The 22,228-nt window shown below is 48.1% G+C and overlaps 1 non-coding gene and 3 pseudogenes across 1 annotated transcript; all 4 read right to left on the bottom strand.

The window, feature by feature from the left end:
- Window positions 1–1,837: 1,837 nt before the first annotated feature.
- LOC146994639 (U2 spliceosomal RNA) lies at window positions 1,838–2,025 on the bottom strand. The gene has a single exon (XR_015044323.1). It is a non-coding gene; the product is annotated as a U2 spliceosomal RNA (small nuclear RNA).
- Window positions 2,026–7,537: 5,512 nt separating this feature from the next.
- Window positions 7,538–7,658, bottom strand: LOC146994638 (U2 spliceosomal RNA; annotated as a pseudogene).
- A 1,908-nt stretch (window positions 7,659–9,566) lies between these two features.
- On the bottom strand, window positions 9,567–9,747 carry LOC146994637 (U2 spliceosomal RNA; annotated as a pseudogene).
- An 11,426-nt stretch (window positions 9,748–21,173) lies between these two features.
- Window positions 21,174–21,323, bottom strand: LOC146994636 (U2 spliceosomal RNA; annotated as a pseudogene).
- Between the last annotated feature and the right edge of the window lie 905 nt (window positions 21,324–22,228).

Raw genomic sequence — 22,228 nt, 5'->3', positions numbered from 1 at the left:
AGGGGGAGAAGGGGGTGCAGAAGACTCAGGTTAGCGAGTGCTGCTTGGGGGTTTTTTATGATATGTCGTTATTTCATCCTCCTCCTGTGTTACAAAAAAAGAGGTGTACAAGGATGACCAATTTCTGTCTAGTCAAGTGGATCATTTTGCGGTCCTTTCTAATGTTCCCTCTGGAGGCGTCAGTCCCCTCCTCCTTGGGCGGGGCTAGTTTTAAAAAGCCAAGGACGTCAAAAGTTCATTTCATTCAAGATTCAATTGCAAATTTTATTCTTACTACAGCAAATGAACCACAATGCTGAAATATCCTCACAGATATTTCTACAATATCGCAATAACTTACAGTAGTTATATTGGACGTTTTACGGAAACGTTGGCCGGAACAAAATTCAAAGTAGAAAAAGTTAATCCGATCTCAACGCGAAATCGCTACAGTCAATAACAGCAGTAAGTAAACAACTGAATTCCGGTGTTTTCCTCCAGCTTTTATAAGCTTATGCACCATGCAACATAATATTCTCGTATTTTCTCAATTTTTTTTCAGATGGGAAAAGAGGACAATGAAATATTCATGAAAGTGTTCATTTCTCTGGAGTCGCTTCCTCCTCCGAAAAATCTCATTCTTCACTGCAGGTGAATATAAAACAAATGTAATTACAAAGGCAATAAAAATAGCAAAACCAAAAATAAATAAATAAATATTCCTGGAGTTATCGAATGCCCATGCTTGGGAAGAAATTATTTTTTGTGATTAAACAAATATTGAGACAGTAAAATTTATCAGCCAAAACTGCATTACATAATGCCAGAGTTTGATTGACACAAACTCGACATGCACAGTCCAGCACATGGTTTCCAACTCAGAGATACTCTCTCTCTCTCTTCAGTTCAAACGTTGCACTTGAAAACACAGAGTGAAATATTAGGAACTTAAAACAATTAAACAAACAGAAAAATTACAAAAAACACTTTACAAATTCATTTGTAATATGTACAATAAAACAGTACTTTTTAATTTACAATTAATGATTACTTTGTATTCTACACTTCCACACTAGTGGCGGGCAAGCCATCTCAAAACTCAGAATAAACTGCTTCCTGCATAGTGCAGCCATCTATTGGCATTTTCCCGTTTGTTAATATTAATGTGCCAACAAAATAAATGAATGAATGAATAAAAACATAAATACAACAATCCTTAACAATAATTGTAAACCATTACAATTAGCTGGCGTTTAGAAATCATACAGAGACAAACAAAACATTAGGAAACAGACAGAAAAATTTTTGTTGCTGCAGTGTGCCTACAAACATTTTACACCCTTTTGAGAGTTATTTACAATAAAAAGGCTCGTGTGTTGAAAGAAGCAATGTGTATACGCGCGCTGTAGTGGGAAAGATCTGGCAAATGTGAATAGGAATTCTCTCAAACTTACATGAAATGAGACAAAAATGTTACTGCAAATGAAATTTGAGTGATATTTCGAGGCCGATCTTCCTTCAATCAGTCAGACAGAATGAGTAAGTTGTTAACAGTACGGGGAAAAAATGTGGATTTTATGGGATTTCTGTAAATACGAATAAAACTTCGTAATTACAGAAACCAGAACTTGACACTGAAAAGAACGAGGGTTAAACCCGAGGCTCCAGAATGTTCCCATTCCGAGGAAAAGAACGAGGGGCCCGAGCAATAGCAAGTTAAAAAAAAGGCAGGTCGCCGCACACTCGTACAAAGGTATGATGTTGTCAGACCTTCGGTTTTCTGAAATTTGAAGGGGCCATATTAAAAGGACGTTTTCCTGAGGATGCAGTGGGTGAGTGAAGTTTCTGCTTTTTGGATATATTGTGGGCCGTATCCTGCAAGTAGTGCCATAGCAGGCCAACCCGTGGGAGGGCGGAATAAATTCCTAACCACAAGCCTATCTGCAAAAATTAGTTTAATATCTTGACGTCATGTCGACTTCGTATCAGATATTAAGGTGATAAGAACAGATAAAACCAATTTTATTGAGCTAATATTAACAATATTTACAGACTATGTACAATCAAGTACAGCGTTCAACAAGAATTTAGTATATCATTACAGAATAAAAATGTATACGTGAAGTGCAATACAGCAAAAGTATTACAAATTGTAGATTATATACATGAAATAAAACATAAAATATAAAATATAATATATACAACTGATGGTGATGCGTAAATGTGACATACATCATTTTCTTGTTTTAACATACCGTGTTGGCTAAGATTGCATGTCAATGTTCACTAGTCAAAGTTCATGTGTCAAAGTTCATGAGTCAGAGTTCAAACAGTCCAGGATTTGCAAAAGGCACAAGTTCGTAAGAATTTACAGTTCGTACCTAATTTTCATTTGCCTGGGAGTGGCTTTGTTCATTATTTGGAGGATTTGCCTCGGTGAGTAGTGTGACTTCACTTCTTCCACTTAAATGTCCAACGTAGATATTCCTGCTATGGCGGATTACATCGCTGACGCATAGCATCCGAAGGAGGCGGGCATAGGAACGGGAACAGGCGATGTTGATGAATTTATCATTCGCACGATCCCATGACCCCAGTGCACGTATGACGAATGGAACGATCACGCAGTGTCCACGTTCTTGGGCGATGGAAGCACGGAGCATTTCATATTTTTCAAGCTTTCTGGCTCTCGCTTCAGCAAAGGCACCCAAGTGGTTTTCGAAGGGGATTGTAACGTCAATGAGGAAGTGTTGTCCATCCCTTTCAACTAGGAGGTCAGGCCTAAGCCGTGAGGTGTTAAGGGACTGGTCCACAGAAATGATGTTGAAGACTCTCTCACACATCTTGATTAGGCGATCGACAATCGCATTGTGTCGCTCTTTGTAGAGGGTTGAGTATGCCATGCAATGATCTAAAACATGTGGGAGAGTTTCTCTGTCGGCTCCACAACGGCGACATCTTGGGTCAAGGTTCGACCATGGCTTGGCGCCATTAAGGCTAACAAGATTCAGTCGGGCCTTATGGACGAACCTCCAATCAGCAAATCGAGTGTAACTTCCAGATTGCAAAAAGTGGGTGGAGGCTTTTGAGGCGGCAACACATTCCAATGTTTTTCCTTGATTGGGGAGAGACAGGAGGCGTTCATCTCTGACGGATTTACAGGACTTCCTGATCGAGGTGGCAATATTGCGGCGGTGTACTGCTGTAGCTGAAAAATCACCGGCTTCGATGACAGGGAGGCAATTCTGAATCGTCCACTTGACCTGCAATCTCCTGGAGGCAGCACGAGCAGCAGTCCAGATGTTCCCAATACGGTTGCTGCTTCTACGGAATTCTCCATCAGTAGTGCCAGAGAGGAAGGCAGCAACATCCGGGTCCTCATCCCGCAGTTGCAAGCGATGTCTCACAGTATCTTTTAGATCCTCCCAGGCCAAAGAACGTACAAAGGTGTCACGCGAAGTCAGAAGCTTGAACGCTGTATCTATCGCAAAGATATCTGATTCCTCAGCAGCCATCGGCAAGTTAACAGCTCCACTGGCCGGGCTTCCATAAAGGTAGTCATTAGTGGCACGGTGAGGGAGATAGAGAGTGTCTTTCAAAAGCGGTCGTAAGACCTTGTCGAGCTTTTCCCACTCTCCCTTAGGAATCTGGGATGTGCTCATTGCAAAGGTGAAGAATGGGTACAGGAATGTTTTAACGGCATCCAATCTCTGCCAGGGTGCCAATTTTGATGTCAGGGGTCTCCGTCCATTTCCAATGAACCGCTCGATGCTGGAAGGAGTGCCACATTCTCCCAGGAATCCAACTGGCTTTCCCAAAAAGTCGCAAGTCTCTCCATCATTGAGGTGGCGGATGGGCTGTCCATTGATGTTGAACTGCGTGGGTCGAGTGCCAGCAGGTCTGCAACCGGTCAGGTGAAGGGAGGCGCACTTAGTTCCATTAATCCCAAGCGAGAGTAAGTCACATGAAGTGGAGAATTTGTTGATCAGTGACTGAAGCTCAGCAGGTGAGGAAGCAAGGAGGGCAACGTGATCTGCATATGCCAGAATAGCACCGCTGTCCGAAGAGGCCGTGTTCCAGAGAATGGGATCCATTGTTGTGACAAAGAGAACGCCACTCAGAGGATCACCTTGAAGGATGCCAGAGCGAACTGGGATGGGGGGCGTGGTACCGTCGTTTGACACGAATTCAGTAGATACATTTTCATACATGTCTTTGATGATGCTGCAGAAGTGATTTCCAGCACCAATGTACTCAAGAGTGTCAGAGATAGCTGAGTGTGGGACGGACCCGAAGGCGTCAGCAATATCCATCCACGCAACACAAAGGTCTTTTTTCTGTGTTCTAGCATCATTCATCTTCTTTTGAAGCAGGAAGTTGTTCTCCACAACACCATCAAATGGGCGAAATCCCTTTTGGCCTGGGTGGAGGATGTCATTGCATTCAAGCCAATCGGACAGTCTAGTAGCAAGGAGGCCAGAGAAAATCTTTGCAATAGTCCGACAAAGTGAAATCGGTCGCCAGTTATTCGGGTCGTCAGGGTCGCCTTGTAAATCAAGATGCTCCTAGAGTTCTTCCAAGAGTGAGGGATTCTACGGAACCGAAGGCAGATGTTAAAGAGTACAGTCAGAACGCATCCCTCCGGGTCCAGAGATCTCCAATGGTTGTAAGTGAGTCGATCCGGCCTAGGTGCCGTGTTCTCAAATCTTCTGAGCCTGGTAATAACCTCAGCTTCAGTGAAAGGCTCCATATTAATCGGCGAAGAGATCTGTGGCGGGGATCTAGAGTTGAGGATGGAGTTGTTGAAAGTTCTGTCCGTCCTGGTGTGGCTAAAGTGTTCCTCTAGGCGTGAGAGGGGAATTTCACAGTTCCTTGAATTGCCAGACATAATAAGCCGTGCCGCCCGCCTTCTATTCCTTCTGTAAAGCTTCTGTAAGGCAGTGGCGTCATCAATATTTACAGGGGCCCGCTGGGGAGTGGGAACAGACGACTGAAGCCTGCATTCCCCCTGTGCAAACCCGATGATCTCATTGAGTGTGTTCTGGAAGAGGTCCCAGGAGTCATTGGTGACCTCGCTGTTCAGGAAGTTGTCAAGGATTGGCAGGAAGCAGGAAAGGGCACTGGAGGCAGGAGGGGCCTGTAGAGCAGGAGCAGGAGCAACAGAAGCCAATGGGGGGCATGGATTTGCAGGAGGTAGCACAGTCGTCACGGATGGATCAGGATTACTTGCAATCGCTGGGGCAACATCATTAGGACTGGTACTAGAAGCCCGAGGAGAGACAGGAAGTACAGCTGAAGTGAGTGTAGCCAAGTTCCTGTTCCTTGCATCCTGTTTTCTGTGATACATCCTGTGATTGTCAAGGCCCTTCCTAGAAGTGAAAGACCTGTCACATAGCCGGCATTGGAATCTACGTTGTACTGAAGAAGTCTCAGACTGCGACATAAGGTGTAGTCCATTTGCGAGGCAGGAGTGGTGTGACGGTCGTCCACTTATGGCGTTGTTGCAATGGAGGCAGAAGTATTTGACTGAATGGATTTCAATATCATGGTTATTAAGCAAATGCCTTTCCAATGATCTTCTCTGTGCAGTCCACTTGCAACTGCTGTAGGCAAATCTGCATCCAGTCTCTGTGCAAACGAAATTCGGGGGAATGGGAAAGAAGACAAGCAAGGATGACTCCTCTCGAGAAGGCTGGCGTGGGACTGAGTCAGTAGGTCCATCAGCAGCAGGAGAGCCACCAGCGGGGTCAGATGAGCAGCCAGGACGACTGACAGAGGCATCCTGAGAATCCTCATTTTGAGCCCTAAGGTACCGGGGGGAGGAGCTCCCATCGGCATCATCCGGCAAGGAGACATCAGCAGGGTCAGCAGGAGAAGCAGGGGGTGAAGCAGACGGTGCAGGTGACACATGGGCAGAAGACACGCAGTGAGGACATGGAGCGCAGGAGGATGCTGAATCAGACGGAGACTCAGACTGTGGAACAGGAGAAGAGGAATTGCAACCCGTTGCAGAGGAAGCAACATTCACAGGTGGATAAGCGTGGCCAGCAGCAGTACGTGACCTGGTGTAATGGCAGACGGGTGATTCACCGGTGATGTCATTTGGTGCGCAGGAAGGAGCCTGAAGGATGGAATCATCATGTAGAGTCCGGGAGTCATCACTACGGTGCGTTCTGATGTGTTTTTCAAGTTTTCTTTTCTGCGAGAAGGCTTTCCCGCAGATAGTGCAGACTCTTGGAGAAGTATAACTGCGAGGACTGACACAAGAAGACATATTCTGAAGACTATTAGAGGGAAGCAAAGTATCCAAGATCTCCCCCGGATGACATGAAGACGTCAAGCTGGATGTGGAAGAGACATGCATTGTGGGAAACTTAACCGCAGCAATAGGTGAGTCATGTCTTGTAGAAGTGACAGCAGTCAACGGAGGGGAGGGAGCAGTATTGCTGGCCCGAATTCTACGGAGAAGCTCACAGATTTGACCGCTTCTTCCCAAGGGTGGAACTGTAGGCGTAACAAAGGCAGCAACATGACGAGGAGCACCAGGGGGTCCAGGAGGCGTGTCCAAAGTAGACAGTGGACATCCATCAGCAGGTGGCAAAGGATGAGGCGTAGAGACATTGGTAACCTCTCTGTGAAGACACAGTCCATTAGCGGCACTCGAATCCAGCAACGCATCATTGGGGACAAAAGTGGTGGCACAGGACTGACGGGAAGTCAAACTGGAACAATCGGGCTGTACAGGTAGGGAAGTGAGCACTCCAGGAAAGGCGCCATCACTCGCAGCAGGCCTGGGCGGGGAAACTCCAGAGACGAGAGAAGAAGTGTTCAGGAGTCCACTAGGGAGGTCGGAGGAATCATCAGGGCATCTAGCAAAAGGTGGAGATCTAGAACCAGGGCTCCGGACATCAGGGGGAGGTCGAGGCTTCGGCCGGGCAGCAAGGCGATGTGGAGACGACATCATCAACGTATCCTTGAATCGTGTGAAGAAATCCCAGAAATGCAGGAAAACAAGAGGCCTCTCGGCAAGATCAATCTAGGCAGCATGGAGTTGGGAGCGTCCAACAAAGCTTCAGCGAGTCAAAAAAAAAAAGGAAGAGGGGGAGGTGAAAAGTGGAAGAGCAAAGAAGGAGAAAAGAAGAAAAGGAGTAGCCACACCCACAATTAAGAGGGAGTTAGCAGAAACGAAATGAGAGGGCTTATCAAAGCAAGAAAGACACTGCAAGCAGTGTTTTCCTGAATGGGAAGCAAGAGATAATAGGAAGGAACCACTTCCTTACTGAGAACGACTAAAAACAGCCGAATCAGCAACAAAAGGGGGAGGGAAAGGAAAGACCCGTACAAACACCAAAGTATGCTGCAAGCAGCACATTCAGTGCAGACAGGAAGGAACCGCTCGCTCACAGGTAACCTGCTCGCTCGCAGAGGATGGGAAAGGGCCCCATTGAACGCAAGTAAGGAACGTAATCGAACCATCAAGCGTCAATGGGAGAAGGGGAAAAGAAAGCAAAAACCATACTTACAGACCGCTTTAGCTCCGCTTCAGCTCCGTTCTCCAGAAGAGTGAAGTTAATCCATCAGCAACATTCCACTGTGAAGATAAAAATAAATGAGTGCACAATTAAGCTGATAAGAACAGATACTACACTTTGATCTTAGCCAAAAGGCCGAGAAGCGATGCAGAATTCTCTGGCGTGATGAATTCACTTTCAATTTTTCATATTTCAAAAGTCCTGAGCATTCGTGCAGGGGGAGAAGGGGGTGCAGAAGACTCAGGTTAGCGAGTGCTGCTTGGGGGTTTTTTATGATATGTCGTTATTTCATCCTCCTCCTGTGTTACAAAAAAAGAGGTGTACAAGGATGACCAATTTCTGTCTAGTCAAGTGGATCATTTTGCGGTCCTTTCTAATGTTCCCATTCTGGAGGCGTCAGTCCCCTCCTCCTTGGGCGGGGCTAGTTTTAAAAAGCCAAGGACGTCAAAAGTTCATTTCATTCAAGATTCAATTGCAAATTTTATTCTTACTACAGCAAATGAACCACAATGCTGAAATATCCTCACAGATATTTCTACAATATCGCAATAACTTACAGTAGTTATATTGGACGTTTTACGGAAACGTTGGCCGGAACAAAATTCAAAGTAGAAAAAGTTAATCCGATCTCAACGCGAAATCGCTACAGTCAATAACAGCAGTAAGTAAACAACTGAATTCTGGTGTTTTCCTCCAGCTTTTATAAGCTTATGCACCATGCAACATAATATTCTCGTATTTTCTCAATTTTTTTTCAGATGGGAAAAGAGGACAATGAAATATTCATGAAAGTGTTCATTTCTCTGGAGTAGCTTCCTCCTCCGAAAAATCTCATTCTTCACTGCAGGTGAATATAAAACAAATGTAATTACAAAGGCAATAAAAATAGCAAAACCAAAAATAAATAAATAAATATTCCTGGAGTTATCGAATGCCCATGCTTGGGAAGAAATTATTTTTTGTGATTAAACAAATATTGAGACAGTAAAATTTATCAGCCAAAACTGCATTACATAATGCCAGAGTTTGATTGACACAAACTCGACATGCACAGTCCAGCACATGGTTTCCAACTCAGAGATACTCTCTCTCTCTCTTCAGTTCAAACGTTGCACTTGAAAACACAGAGTGAAATATTAGGAACTTAAAACAATTAAACAAACAGAAAAATTACAAAAAACACTTTACAAATTCATTTGTAATATGTACAATAAAACAGTACTTTTTAATTTACAATTAATGATTACTTTGTATTCTACACTTCCACACTAGTGGCGGGCAAGCCATCTCAAAAGTCAGAATAAACTGCTTCCTGCATAGTGCAGCCATCTATTGGCATTTTCCCGTTTGTTAATATTAATGTGCCAACAAAATAAATGAATGAATGAATAAAAACATAAATACAACAATCCTTAACAATAATTGTAGACCATTACAATTAGCTGGCGTTTAGAAATCATACAGAGACAAACAAAACATTAGGAAACAGACAGAAAAATCTTTGTTGCTGCAGTGTGCCTACAAACATTTTACACCCTTTTGAGAGTTATTTACAATAAAAAGGCTCGTGTGTTGAAAGAAGCAATGTGTATACGCGCGCTGTAGTGGGAAAGATCTGGCAAATGTGAATAGGAATTCTCTCAAACTTACATGAAATGAGACAAAAATGTTACTGCAAATGAAATTTGAGTGATATTTCGAGGCCGATCTTCCTTCAATCATTCAGACAGAATGAGTAAGTTGTTAACAGTACGGGGAAAGAAATGTGGATTTTATGGGATTTCTGTAAATACGAATAAAACTTCGTATTTACAGAAACCAGAACTTGACACTGAAAAGAACGAGGGTTAAACCCGAGGCTCCAGAATGTTCCCATTCCGAGGAAAAGAACGAGGGGCCCGAGCAATAGCAAGTTAAAAAAAAGGCAGGTCGCCGCACACTCGTACAAAGGTATGATGTTGTCAGACCTTCGGTTTTCTGAAATTTGAAGGGGCCATTTTAAAAGGACGTTTTCCTGAGGATGCAGTGGGTGAGTGAAGTTTCTGCTTTTTGGATATATTGTGGGCCGTATCCTGCAAGTAGTGCCATAGCAGGCCAACCCGTGGCGAGGGCGGAATAAATTCCTAACCACAAGCCTATCTGCAAAAATTAGTTTAATATCTTGACGTCATGTCGACGTCGTATCAGATATTAAGCTGATAAGAACAGATTCTTTATTTAAAATATTCCATGCCATTTTACACAGCATTGATCTGATCATGGCGTGTCAGACAATGACGCACGCAGTGCGATTTTCGTTATTAATAAATAATATAAAGAATTTCGACAAAAAGATAAAACAATGAAGACGTAACAATATAATTTCTTTAACGTTATTTACAATAAAATATTTAGCATTATGTACATCACTGGTTGTTTTGATTGTTTTGGCGTGTGCCTGTTAAATGTTCGATATAAATGTCTCTCGATGCCCGGATGGTTTCGCTAACAATAAGTTTGCGCATTAAGTTTGCATACTTATTTGTGCAGAGACGTCTCACAACTCTGTCATTTGCCGGATCCCATGATCCTAGAGCACCAACAACAATGGCCTCGGTACGAACATTTCTAAACTTTCTTCTTAGAAGGTCGGCAACAGGACGATATTTGGTCTCCTTCTCAGTTCTTGCATGTTGAAAAGAGGCGAGTCGATTCTCAAAGGCGACGGTCACATCAATAATGAGGCAAGAGTCGTCTTTGGAAAGGACAAGATCGGGTCTCAGGGAAGATCCTTCAATAGCCAGATTCTCAGAAAGGACGTTCCAGCGACCAGAAGCAGCATCCTTTAACCTCTTGACGATGGAATTGTGCCTGTTCTGGTAGAGCCGCGAATACTTCATGTAATGACAGATTACATGAGGCAGAGTCTCCTCTGGAAAGGGGCAGCGACGACATGCACGGCGAGTGCGATCCCATGGTTTGGAGGCGTTCAGTGGCACGAGGTTGAGGCGGGCGCGGTGGATAAAGCGCCAGTCGGCAAAGCGAATGAACGATCCCTCATGGAAGAAGTGTGAGCTTGCACGTGCAGCCGAAACGCATTCCATGGATTTTCCTTGACTTGGGAGATTCACCAAATCTTGGAGCCTGCAAGATCTTCTAAGGTGACGAAAGGATTTGAAAATAGAGTTCCTGTTGCTAGGAAAGATGGTAGAATTCCCACAGGAGATGGAAGGGCAGCCGTCGTTGTCAAAGCTCCAGGAGATGTTAAGGCGGCGAGAGGCAGCGCGGGCAGCAGACCATAGTGAAGAGGTGGGGTTGCTGGTGGCGGCGAATGGTCCCTCATCCGATGCAGAAAGGAACTGGCTGACGATAGAAGGAGATGGAGACAGCTGGATCCGAGCGCGAATGTATCCACAAAGATCATCCCAAGCAAGCTTGCGAACGAGTGGGTCCCTAGATGTTAGGAGCTTAAACGCACCGTCCACAGCAGCAATGTCGGAGTCTTCGGCGGCAAGAGGGACACCGAAGGAACCTTTCCCGGAGAGGCCGTAGAGATAGTTATTGGAGGCTTCTGGGGGGAGGTTCAGGGTCCTTTTAATGGCAGGCTTGAGGAGATCGTCGATCTTTTTCCAGTCAGTTTTGGAGAACTGAGACGTCCTCATGTGAAAGAGGAGCGACGGGAAGAAGAAGGTCTTAAGAGCATCAATCCGTTGCCAGGGTGCCAGCTTAGATTCAGAAATACACTTGGCCAGTGACAAGAAGTCGCGGAGTTGGGCACGTGCAGGCGGGAGGTTGAAGCCAATGGGCTTACCAAGAAACTTGAAGAATTCACCCTCTTTAAGTGCAGGAATTGGAACTTCAGAGATGTAGAAGGCAGTCGGAAGAACACGGGAGGAGCGAACAGCAGAGAAGTGGAAGGAGCGGCACTTCTTGGGGTTCAGCAAGAGATTGAGCCTGGAACATGCATCTTGGACCCGGAGGAGGTCATGCTGGAGTGCTTCAGGAGAAGGCGCCAACAGGAGGAGGTCATCAGCATAGGCCAGAATCTTTGGAACCGGAGACATCGATTCAACACAGCGAAGGACGGGGTCGATGACAAGGTTGAATAGGAGTCCGCTAAGTGGGCAGCCTTGGCGAACCCCAGCGTGGATGTCGACAGGACAGGACGTGCCATCACTTGACAAGAAGGAGGTGGTAGAGCCACTGTAGAAGGACCTGATGAGGGAAGAGAAGTCGTCACCAACACCGGAGTCAGAGAGAGCAGCATAGATGGCTGAGTGTGGCACGGATCTAAAGGCATTAGAAATGTCTAAGGATGCTAAGCACAATTCAGACCTGGATCGACGAGCTAATTGGAGTTGACTGTGGAGGATGAAATTGTGTTCAAAGACACCATCATGAGCAAGGAAACCTTTCTGGCAGGGGCTGAGAACGTCGTGTGTAGAAAGCCAGCTGGAGAAACGACGTGCCATGCAACCAGCAAAGAGCCTTGAGATGCACGAGCTAAGGGCGATGGGTCGCCAGTTGTCAATAACGGAGGGGTCCCCATCCTTGAAGATAAGAAACGTGCGAGAGGACTTCCAAGAGGCCGGAATGCGTCGCAGCTTCAAGCAGATGTTAAAAATAGCACAAAGTGCATTGCATTCGGGGTCGACATCTCTCCAGTGTCTGTAAGAAAGCCGATCAGGGCCAGGCGCGGAATTTTCACAAGCCATCAGCTTGGAACGCACTTCAGAAGGGGAGAACGGCGACATGTCAACAGGAGGACGATCAGAAGCATGCTGGCAGAAGATGGAAGTGTCTGCATCCCGTGGAGAGTACTTTTCAGAGAAGTGGGCAGCAAGATCTTCCGCAGGAATCGCACAGAAAGAGGAGTCACGTTGGGTGATGAGTCAGAGGGCTCTCCGACGATTCATCCGGTAGATCCTCTGTATGACACGGGGATTGGAGGCGTCCGGTGTGCGGCGAAACCCAGACTCTTCAGGAGGCACAGGTGGAGGGAGCTTGACAGTATCAGAGGCAGAGGAGATGATGGCATCAAGGCAGGTCTCGAATTCGGACCAGGTGTTACTGTCATCTGGAGCAGAGGAGAGGCGCTGGAGGGTCTCGCTGAACTGCAGCAGTGGGGAATCATCTGGAAGCAGGGTGTCAATGGAGGGAACAGTCGCGGAGTCACGAAGGCTACCGGAAGGAACGGAGAATCCATCATCAAGGAAGCTTGAATTGAGAAAGTCGTCCGCTGGAGCAGAGAGCGAGAGAGCCGGCGAAGAAAGTGCAGGAGAGACTGGAGAAGCAGAAGGAGATGATCTTCTGGCAGGAGAAGCAGGAGTACCAGGTGAAGAAGTAGGAGATGAGTGAGGACGCTCTGGAGAGACTGCAGCAGAAGGAACAGGAGGCGAGGGTGCGGCAGTCGAGGCAAGAGCATCATTCATAGGAACGGCGGGTACAGCAGGCGGAGGAGCAGGCACCGTGGAAGCAGCAGCAGGAGAAACCTGGGTAGGTTGTTGGCGTGGTCTTCTCGGTCTTTGAGGGACAGGAAGAGGGAGAGCAATATTATCAGAGGTAGCATTACGTTCAGCTCGCTGATGGAAGGCAGAGTGGTTGAAGAGACCTTTTCTGGAAGGACAGGAGAAGGGACACACTGAACATTTCCACCGGAACGAAGCACCAGACGAGAGGACAGTAGGAGAAGAACGGAAGCAGGAATGGGAAGACACCTTGTTCACCAAGAGCATGCAACAGTGACTGCACCATTTCATGCAGGAAGAGATGGGAAGCTGATGCTCCTGGAGAAGGTGGCGTGTGAGAGACTTCTTCATCCTTGACCAGGAGTTGGACCTAAATAGAAGGCTGCAGTTTACTTCCGTGCAGGAGAAGACGTCGTTGACAGGAAAGACGAGATGCAGCGTAGAGTCGACCCGACAAGTGGAATCAGGACCCTGAGGGCCGATGTAGGTGGTGTCAAGGCCAGGAGAACTGGGAGGAGGCGAAGTTCTGGGGGCGGCAGTCGGAGAATCAGAAGCAGGAAGCCGGAAATCATGAGGAGAGTCAGAGCTGGGAGAGGATCTGTGACGTCGGTACCAGTGGAAGCGCAGCTGTTTCTTGTTGATACAGGACATTCCACAGTCACCACAGATGATCAAGGCAGGCGGAGGAGGAGAAGGGGAAACGGAGGTGCTGGCATCCGGCAGACAGGAGGACACGGCAGTCGGATCACTGGCGCAAGATGAGGAACCTGGGGCAGACGTCACAGGGCAGACAGGAGGCAAGATGTCGCCGCTAGGTGCAGGGACAACTGTGCAATCAGGAGACATCGTGGAAGGAGATCCAGGAGGAGGCGGTCCAGAGCAGGTATGTTTGACAGCAGCACGCGAACGAGTGTGGTGGCACACTGGCGAGTCAGAGGAAACATCAAAGAGAGAAGAGGCAGGCGAGTCAGACGAAGATCCAGTGGGATGAAGATCCAAGGTGGGAGACTGTGAAGAGCGGGGTCCAGGAGGTGAGCCACAAGAGCGACGGTAAACTGAGTCAGGCGACCTTTCGTAGATCTTTGCTAGGAGTTGCCTGAGATTACCACCTCGTAGCAGTGGAGGACCGGAAGGCGTGGCAGCCGCAGCAACATGTCGGACAGGAGGTCTTGAGCTGGAACGCATAGCAGAAGCATGGTTTTCAACAGGCAGACAGGTGACAGAGCAGGGCTGAGGTGACGGCACAGCAAGAGAGGAGCGCATATCCACAGCAGGTATCGTAGAAGCCGTAGGCAACATCCGAGGTAGGCCAGGAGTTGTTGGCGACGGGATTCTGGGCGGACGAACCGGAACTGGAATGTAGTCACTCGAGGAGCCGGCATCATTCGGTGGTCCAGGCATAGCTGAAAAAAAAATGGAGAGAAACACAGCAGCACAAAAAGCAAGAACAAAGCACTTTTGGCAAGATCAAACATAAAACAGTCAGAGGGCAAGAGCAACTGTCGAAGCTTTGGGTGGATCTGGTAGGAAAAAAAAAACATAACCAGGGTAGGCGGAGAAACTAGCGCGTGCAACTAGCCGATTTGGATGGAAATTGGTGTCGAGCTAAGGATTCACTCAGCCGAGTGGCCTGTCTGCTAAGACACCAATGGAGGTAAGTCCCTGGACCCACGACGAACTGGGGGTCGAGGCACCTACCGAGACTAAATACTCGAAAGGAAAAACCATTGACAGGAAAGCAAAGACGATGACCAGGTCTTGGAAGATTACGCCCCACTAAAGGCCGTACCCAGCCGGGTGTCCTTTTCACATGGATGGGTAATCGGAAGCTTACTCGATCCCTGACCTGTGGCAGAACACAGGCTAAGGGCTCACGGCTACTCCGGGACACTAATCCGAGTAAGCATAAAAACCAACCAGTTAGATCGAAACTAACCTGGACATGGGAAAAATAAATAAAACGAAACAAACGATAGCGGAAGGAGCAAAGAGATAGGGATGAAATAAAGGAAAGACCACGCCCACCATAATAGTGAGTTTGTGCAAAGGAAAAAATAAGGGCTCAACGAAAGCATTTTAACACTAAATAGCGAAAAAATACTAAAGAAGAGCAAGAATAGACAGGAAAGAGGTAGAAAAAGTTAGACCCCACCCATCACATGGATTAACCGAAAACGGCTAGTTCGGTGATAGCGGGAAAAGACACCTGCACGCTCACAGGGAAAGGAAAGGTTCCTACTGACGCAAGTAAAGGTCACCAACCCATCAAGCATCAGTAGGAGAAAAAGAGACAAAATAAAGCAAAACTTACCAAAGATCCACCTTGGCTCCGCCCTCCGGACGAGGCAACTACTCTATCAGCATATCCACCGGTGAACCTATAAAAATAAATCAAACCGGCAAATTAAGCTGATAAGAACAGATATTTTTTATTGAACAATATTTTTGGCCACTTTACAGAAGAATGATATTTGCGTGGCAGAAATATCATTTTACAATTCTATTATACATTAATTTTCTATTTACAATTATTTACAGAGCGAAGCAGATATGTACAACAACTATTTTCAGAACCAAGCACTTATGTACAACATACTAGGTTTTTCTTTCTACTTACATATTTCGGGGGTTTGTACTTTGTGAACACTTAATCGGATAGTTCAGTGAGTTCATGTTAAATTTACCAGTTCTCCTGTCTGACGTCCGTGAGATGCTCCACATAGATATCCCTTGATTTACTTATTGTTTCACTTACGATGAGCTTTCGCATAAGTGATGCGTACTTCCTGCTGCAGATCCTGCTGAGAACTTTATCGTTGTTTGGATCCCATGATCCTAGTGCTCCGATTACAATTGCTTCTACGCGCACATCGTTGTATGTAGATTTCAGTGCTTCGATTAGCGGACGGTACTTGTTCATCTTCTCTCGGCGAGCAGCATCAAATGAAGACCGACGGTTGTCAAAAGCAACTGTTATGTCTAGGATGAGGCATGCGTTGTCTCTTGTTAGGATGATGTCCGGGCGTAGCGGGAGTCCTCTGACTGGCCGGTTCTCGAAGAGGAGCTGCCACCTTCCACTGGCTGCCTTTTTAATCCTCTCTACCACTGCATTGTGCCTCGCTTGGTAGAGACGGCTGTATCTCATGCAGTGGCAGAGGACATGCGGGAGGGTCTCGAGCTCAAAGTTGCATCTTCTGCAGCCACGGGAGCCATTCACATTGCGACGAACACCGTTCAGGGGGACGAGGTTTAGCCTTGCACGATGTATAAATCGCCAGTCGGCGAATCGTGTAAATGCCCCGTTCCGGAAAAAGTGAGAGCTTGCTTTGGCAGCCGCTGCGCATTCCATCGCCTTGCCCTGGTTGGGATAAGTGATGAGTTTCTCTGCGCGGGATTTCTTGATGGCATTCCGCAGGGTGCGGAATACAAGGCGTCGCTTGCCGGCTGTTATGGTGGTACCGTCATGAGAGATCTCCACAGTGTGGTCGTCAGAAATTGTCCACGTGACTTTTAGGCGACGGGCTGCGCTTCTGGCCGCGGACCAAACTGATGAAATTGGGTTGGAGGTGCTCCTGGGAAAGTCTTCGTCACATCCCGAAAGGAAAGCTGCAATCTCAGAGAAGGAAGGAACCCTTTTCAGTCGTCCACTTACAAGTCGCGTAAGGTCCTCCCAAGCGAGCTGTTGTATCCCAGGGTCCAATGAAGTGAGCAACTTGAAAGCGCTGTCAATCCTTGCTATATCTGAGCTTTCGGCAGCCAGCGGGATACCAAAGCATGCAGATTCCTTCGCGCCGTAAAGATACTCATTTGCCGCCTCGGGAGGTAGGTTGAGAGTCCTCTTTAGTAGCGGGCGCACATGTGAGTCAATCTTTGCCCAGTCGGTTTTCTTCAACCGGGCCGTCCTCATATCAAAATCCATTGATGGAAACACAAAGGATTTGAGCGCGTCAATGCGCTGCCAGGGAGCAAGTGGCGAATTCAGGATCATCTCGCATTTCTGTAGGTAAGTATTGAGTGCCTCGATGTCCGGTGGTTGGTTGAATCCAATTGGTTTCCCCAAAAATTCCTCACCTTCACCCTCACGAAGACACCTGATGGCAGTGCCGTCGATCGAGAACTGAGAGTGGCGGACACCCGTTGGGCGAGCTCCGGAGATATGTAGGGAGAAGCATTTTCTGGGGTTGATGTAGAGGCCAAGCTTTCCAACCAGGTTGTGCGTCAGATTGAGTTGAGTTTGCAGCTCCGCAGGGGAGGGCGCGAGTAGCAGTAGGTCGTCGGCATACGCCAGTATGCGGTGTAGAGGACTTTGCCCTTGGACTGCGACAAGTATCGGGTTGATGGTCAAGTTGAACAACAGCCCACTTAGGGGGCAACCCTGACGTACTCCGATGTCAATTGGAATTGGATCCGTGGGGCCTTCCTCTGTGAAGACGCGTGTGGACGCATCCGTGTACAGCTCCTGTATCAGCTCGGTGAAATGATTCCCAACTCCAGAGGCTCGAAGCGCAGCAAAAATTGCATCGTGGGGCACGGATCCGAAGGCATTGGATAGGTCCAATGACGCCAGGCAGGTGTCAGATTGGCTGGTCCGTGCTAGCTGGATTCTCTGCTGAACAACGAAGTTATTTTCAAACACCCCGTGGAAGGGTAGAAATCCCTTCTGTGACGGGGAGAGGATGCAGTTGTCGATGAGCCAAGAAGTGAACCGTCGTGCCAGGCAACCACAGAACAGCTTGGCAATCGTAACACTCAGCGAGATAGGACGCCAGTTTTTGATGTTATGCGGGTCACCCCCTTTGGGTAACAGGATAGTACGAGAGTCTTTCCAAGCTGCAGGGACTTTCCTAGCTTTCAAGCAGATGTTGAAGATGGCTGCGAGTACTGTACAGTCCGGATCAACGGCCTTCCAATGGTTGTATGAGAGTCGATCGTGTCCGGGTGCCGAGTTTTCAGCTGAATAGAGTTTCCTTGCGATCTCTGCAGGAGAAAATGGAGAGAGGTCAAGTTCTCTGGGGAGAGGGGATGGTGAGGTGTACACTGAGGTGTCAACTCGGTTGTTGCATAGGGCAGCAGCAAAGTGATCTTGTATATCCTGTCTTCCAATTGGGCATCTCTGTGAATCATCCCCGCAAATCAGTCGGACCGCTCTGCGTCGGTTACGACGGTAGAGTTTCTGGAGCAACTTTGGGTCATCACGTATCTTGGCGGAATTGTTGTTGTTTCCAGTTACATCCTCGCTAGCGGGAGGAAGACGAACTGCACTCGCGGCGGCCATCAAGATCTCGTCAAGTAACGTGGAAAAGGCATCCCACTGCTCAGTGGTCATCGGGTCGGAAAACTCTTCCAGTCGTTCTACGAAGTGTTCAAGGGGGGACGTGACTTGTATTTCTACACCACCCAGTGGAGATCTCTCGGCATCATCCGATACGGCTTCTGGAACCGGTGAGTCGGGTGTAACTGTAGGACCGGTAGGTGAAGGCGAATCCGGGAAGGACGGCTCCGGGGAGTGTTCTTCAAAGGAAGGGTTGGTTCCCAGATTGTCAGTCAAAGGCGCATCAACCTGTGGGGTAGTCCTCATGTCTGTTCCTGGAGGTGCGGCATCCTCTTGATAGGGCAAGGTATTAGGGTCTGTTGCACTTGTCGATTGGTAGGAAGTGGAAGGTCCATCAGTTCTAGCATCATCTTGGCGAGATGTACGGAATCGTGCAGTCCGTGCCTGTCGTCTTGCCGAGGTGGAGGGAAGGAGAGGCGTCACTAGAGGTGGCTGGAGTAAGCGCTGCCGTTCACGTCGGTGGCGTGCTTGGTGGTTAAGGAATCCACCCCGTGTTTGGCATGAGAAGTCGCACTGGGTACATCTCCAACGATGTTGAATGCCCGATTCGACGACTACGGGCCGGTCTCTAAAGCATTGATGGGTCGAGACCTTAACGGCGATGGGCAATAGGCAGTGTGCACACCAGTTCCGAGTGCTAGCAACATCTATGCCATGTGTGTACAAGAGGTGTCTGCAGAGCGAGTGGCGGAGTTGGGTCCAGCGTTTCGAATGGAATGTCCTATGGCAGTCCCTTTCGGTGCAGTGGAGTGTGTCTTGCATCGGGAAGAGTAGATGGACAATAGAGTCACGTCGGCAGGATGTCTCTGGGCAGGACTCATGATTCTCCACATGAGTGGGCATAGGCAAAGGCTCCCTCACTGACAGGTTCTGCAATGGCCTGCTAGGACGTGGGCCAGGTGCAATTTGCTCAGTAGAAGTCGTAGCAGCATGTGAGCGTATTACATTGCTGTCTGGTGCGGGCAATTCAGTAGAGAGCAGATCAGTCCTTTCTGAGGGAGTGAGGCATAGGATGAGGACGTCCGCATCAGTCGTGTCTCCAGCGCTGGAGGTAGTATCCAAGCGTGTCTGGCAGGGTACTTGAGGTGCGACATCGGATTCACCAGGTAGGTCTTTACTAGGCGAAGTGGTCACCGGGACAGTGGCAGTTAAAGCAGGTTGAGGAGCAGCGTCTGTTGAGCCAGAGGCAGTGCAGTCCGTGTGGACGGGGCCTGGTGCAGGAGCAGCGGGCGGTGAAGAAGCGGCGTCAGTCAGTGTCTCAGGAGTTGAGGAGGTAAAGTCATCGTCTCCAGGAGAGGTGGGAGGCGGAGCCTGTCTGTGACGGAGGTGACGATGGGACCGCAGCTGTTTCTTATTCAGGCAGGAGCGACCACAATCCGGGCAGGTGACGGCAGACGCCAGTTGAGGTGTGGAAGCATTAGTCTTTGGTCCAGGTATGACGGTGGGAGTAGAATTTCTGGCCGGGAGGGTGAAGTATGGTGTCGACGGGATTGACGTCTCCGAAGGTGGCAGCAAGTTCCTTGTGTTCTCCGCAGGAAACACCTTGGATTTAGCAGGTACGTTGGACGTCAGAGACTCCGTCCCCGCGGTGGAGGTGATCACTGCGCAGAGAGGACCGGTTGAAGCAGGATGAGCAGAACTCTCTCTCATGGATGGCGAAGAAAGAGCTTCAGCGTAAGTGCGTGGGGGTGAGATCGTGAGTGTGGTCGATGAGCAGGCATGACCAGCCGCCGTCCGAGCCCGTGTATGATGACATACGGGCGAGATCAATGACCCAGGAATGCTCGCAGCTACCCTTCTGTCAGGAGGTGGGTGGAGCTGACTGTCTTTCTCCTGCACGTGCGTCCTTGTATGCCTTCTGAGGCCCCTTCTGCTCGTACACTCCAATCCGCAGACGTAGCATGCGAATGTAGACTGGGGTGTGGTGGGCGTGTCCTTGGCAGAGGAGGACGTGTGAGCAGACTTGGCGAGTGATGAACCCTCTGGTGTCCTTCGTTCACTAGGTTGACAAGTGACCACAGGTAGGAGCGGTGTGCAGCCAGAAGTCTTGGCTTGAATTCTATCCAACAGTTGGCGTAAGTGTCCACCTTTGGAAAGGGGCGGTCCAGAGGGTGTAACGAAAGCTGGCACGTGTCTGGGCAAGGAGGACGACCCGGTGGGCGTGGCTTCACTAGTGGCGATACTCCCGTAGTAGTAGGTGGGCACACTCCTGGCAGACGAGCCGGCTCCGGGCAGGCAAGGCGTGGCACTAGGGACCACAGCGGCGACTCCAGGATGAGCAGTGGCACTAGAAGATGCAGGAACAGCTCTGGAACCTCCAGTGGCAATTTCGGGAGAGGCACTCGCTCCAAGGGCAGGAATAGCTCCGGCAGATCCAGCGACGACACAAGAGTTTCCATCGGAGGATCCATGGTCTGCAGCGGCGACTTGGGAAGTAGCCGGAACGGATTGGATCAATCCAGGGACAGATGCAACCGGGAAGGCCTCAGACAATCCGGGGGCCTCAGCTTCTGCATCAGGCGCACCAGGAGAGGCTCCAATAGATCCAGGGATGGCTTGGGAAGCATCAGCGGCTGATCCCGGAGCAAGAGGGACGACTCCATTGGATCCAGGGATAGCTCCAGCGGGAACGGCGGGCACTCCATGGTCAACAGCTGCTCCAGGGACTCCATGAACAGCACGGGAACAGGTTCCAATGGATCCAGCAACAGGACCTCCAGCGGGAACGGCAGGCACTCCACGGTCAACAGCTACAACAGGAACGTCTCCAGGGACTCCATGCACCGTATGGGAACCTGCTCCGGCATCCAGGACTCCAAAACTGGCTTCAGGAGGCGGTGAGCGTCTTCCAGGGCTCCGAACTCCAGGCGGTGGGCGGGGCCTCGGCGGTGGGCGAGGCCTAGAAACAGGAAACATCTTTAGCCACCAGTCTACCTGTAAAAACAGTAAGAAGTGACCAAAAAAGATGAAAAAGTATCGGCAACTTGACCGATTTACTACACTTTGATCTTAGCCAAAAGGCCGAGAAGCGATGCAGAATTCTCTGGCGTGATGAATTCACTTTCAATTTTTCATATTTCAAAAGTCCTGAGCATTCGTGCAGGGGGAGAAGGGGGTGCAGAAGACTCAGGTTAGCGAGTGCTGCTTGGGGGGTTTTTATGATATGTCGTTATTTCATCCTCCTCCTGTGTTACAAAAAAAGAGGTGTACAAGGATGACCAATTTCTGTCTAGTCAAGTGGATCATTTTGCGGTCCTTTCTAATGTTCCCATTCTGGAGGCGTCAGTCCCCTCCTCCTTGGGCGGGGCTAGTTTTAAAAAGCCAAGGACGTCAAAAGTTCATTTCATTCAAGATTCAATTGCAAATTTTATTCTTACTACAGCAAATGAACCACAATGCTGAAATATCCTCACAGATATTTCTACAATATCGCAATAACTTACAGTAGTTATATTGGACGTTTTACGGAAACGTTGGCAGGAACAAAATTCAAAGTAGAAAAAGTTAATCCGATCTCAACGCGAAATCGCTACAGTCAATAACAGCAGTAAGTAAACAACTGAATTCCGGTGTTTTCCTCCAGCTTTTATAAGCTTATGCACCATGCAACATAATATTCTCGTATTTTCTCAATTTTTTTTCAGATGGGAAAAGAGGACAATGAAATATTCATGAAAGTGTTCATTTCTCTGGAGTAGCTTCCTCCTCCGAAAAATCTCATTCTTCACTGCAGGTGAATATAAAACAAATGTAATTACAAAGGCAATAAAAATAGCAAAACCAAAAATAAATAAATAAATATTCCTGGAGTTATCGAATGCCCATGCTTGGGAAGAAATTATTTTTTGTGATTAAACAAATATTGAGACAGTAAAATTTATCAGCCAAAACTGCATTACATAATGCCAGAGTTTGATTGACACAAACTCGACATGCAC

The sequence above is a fragment of the Stegodyphus dumicola genome, chromosome 11 (genome assembly GCF_044657685.1).
Source record: "Stegodyphus dumicola isolate Sdum_Otavi_A_Nest chromosome 11, ASM4465768v1".
In the NCBI taxonomy this organism is placed as follows: Eukaryota; Metazoa; Arthropoda; class Arachnida; order Araneae; family Eresidae; genus Stegodyphus; species Stegodyphus dumicola.
This window is presented reverse-complemented; position numbering and strand designations above follow the sequence as displayed.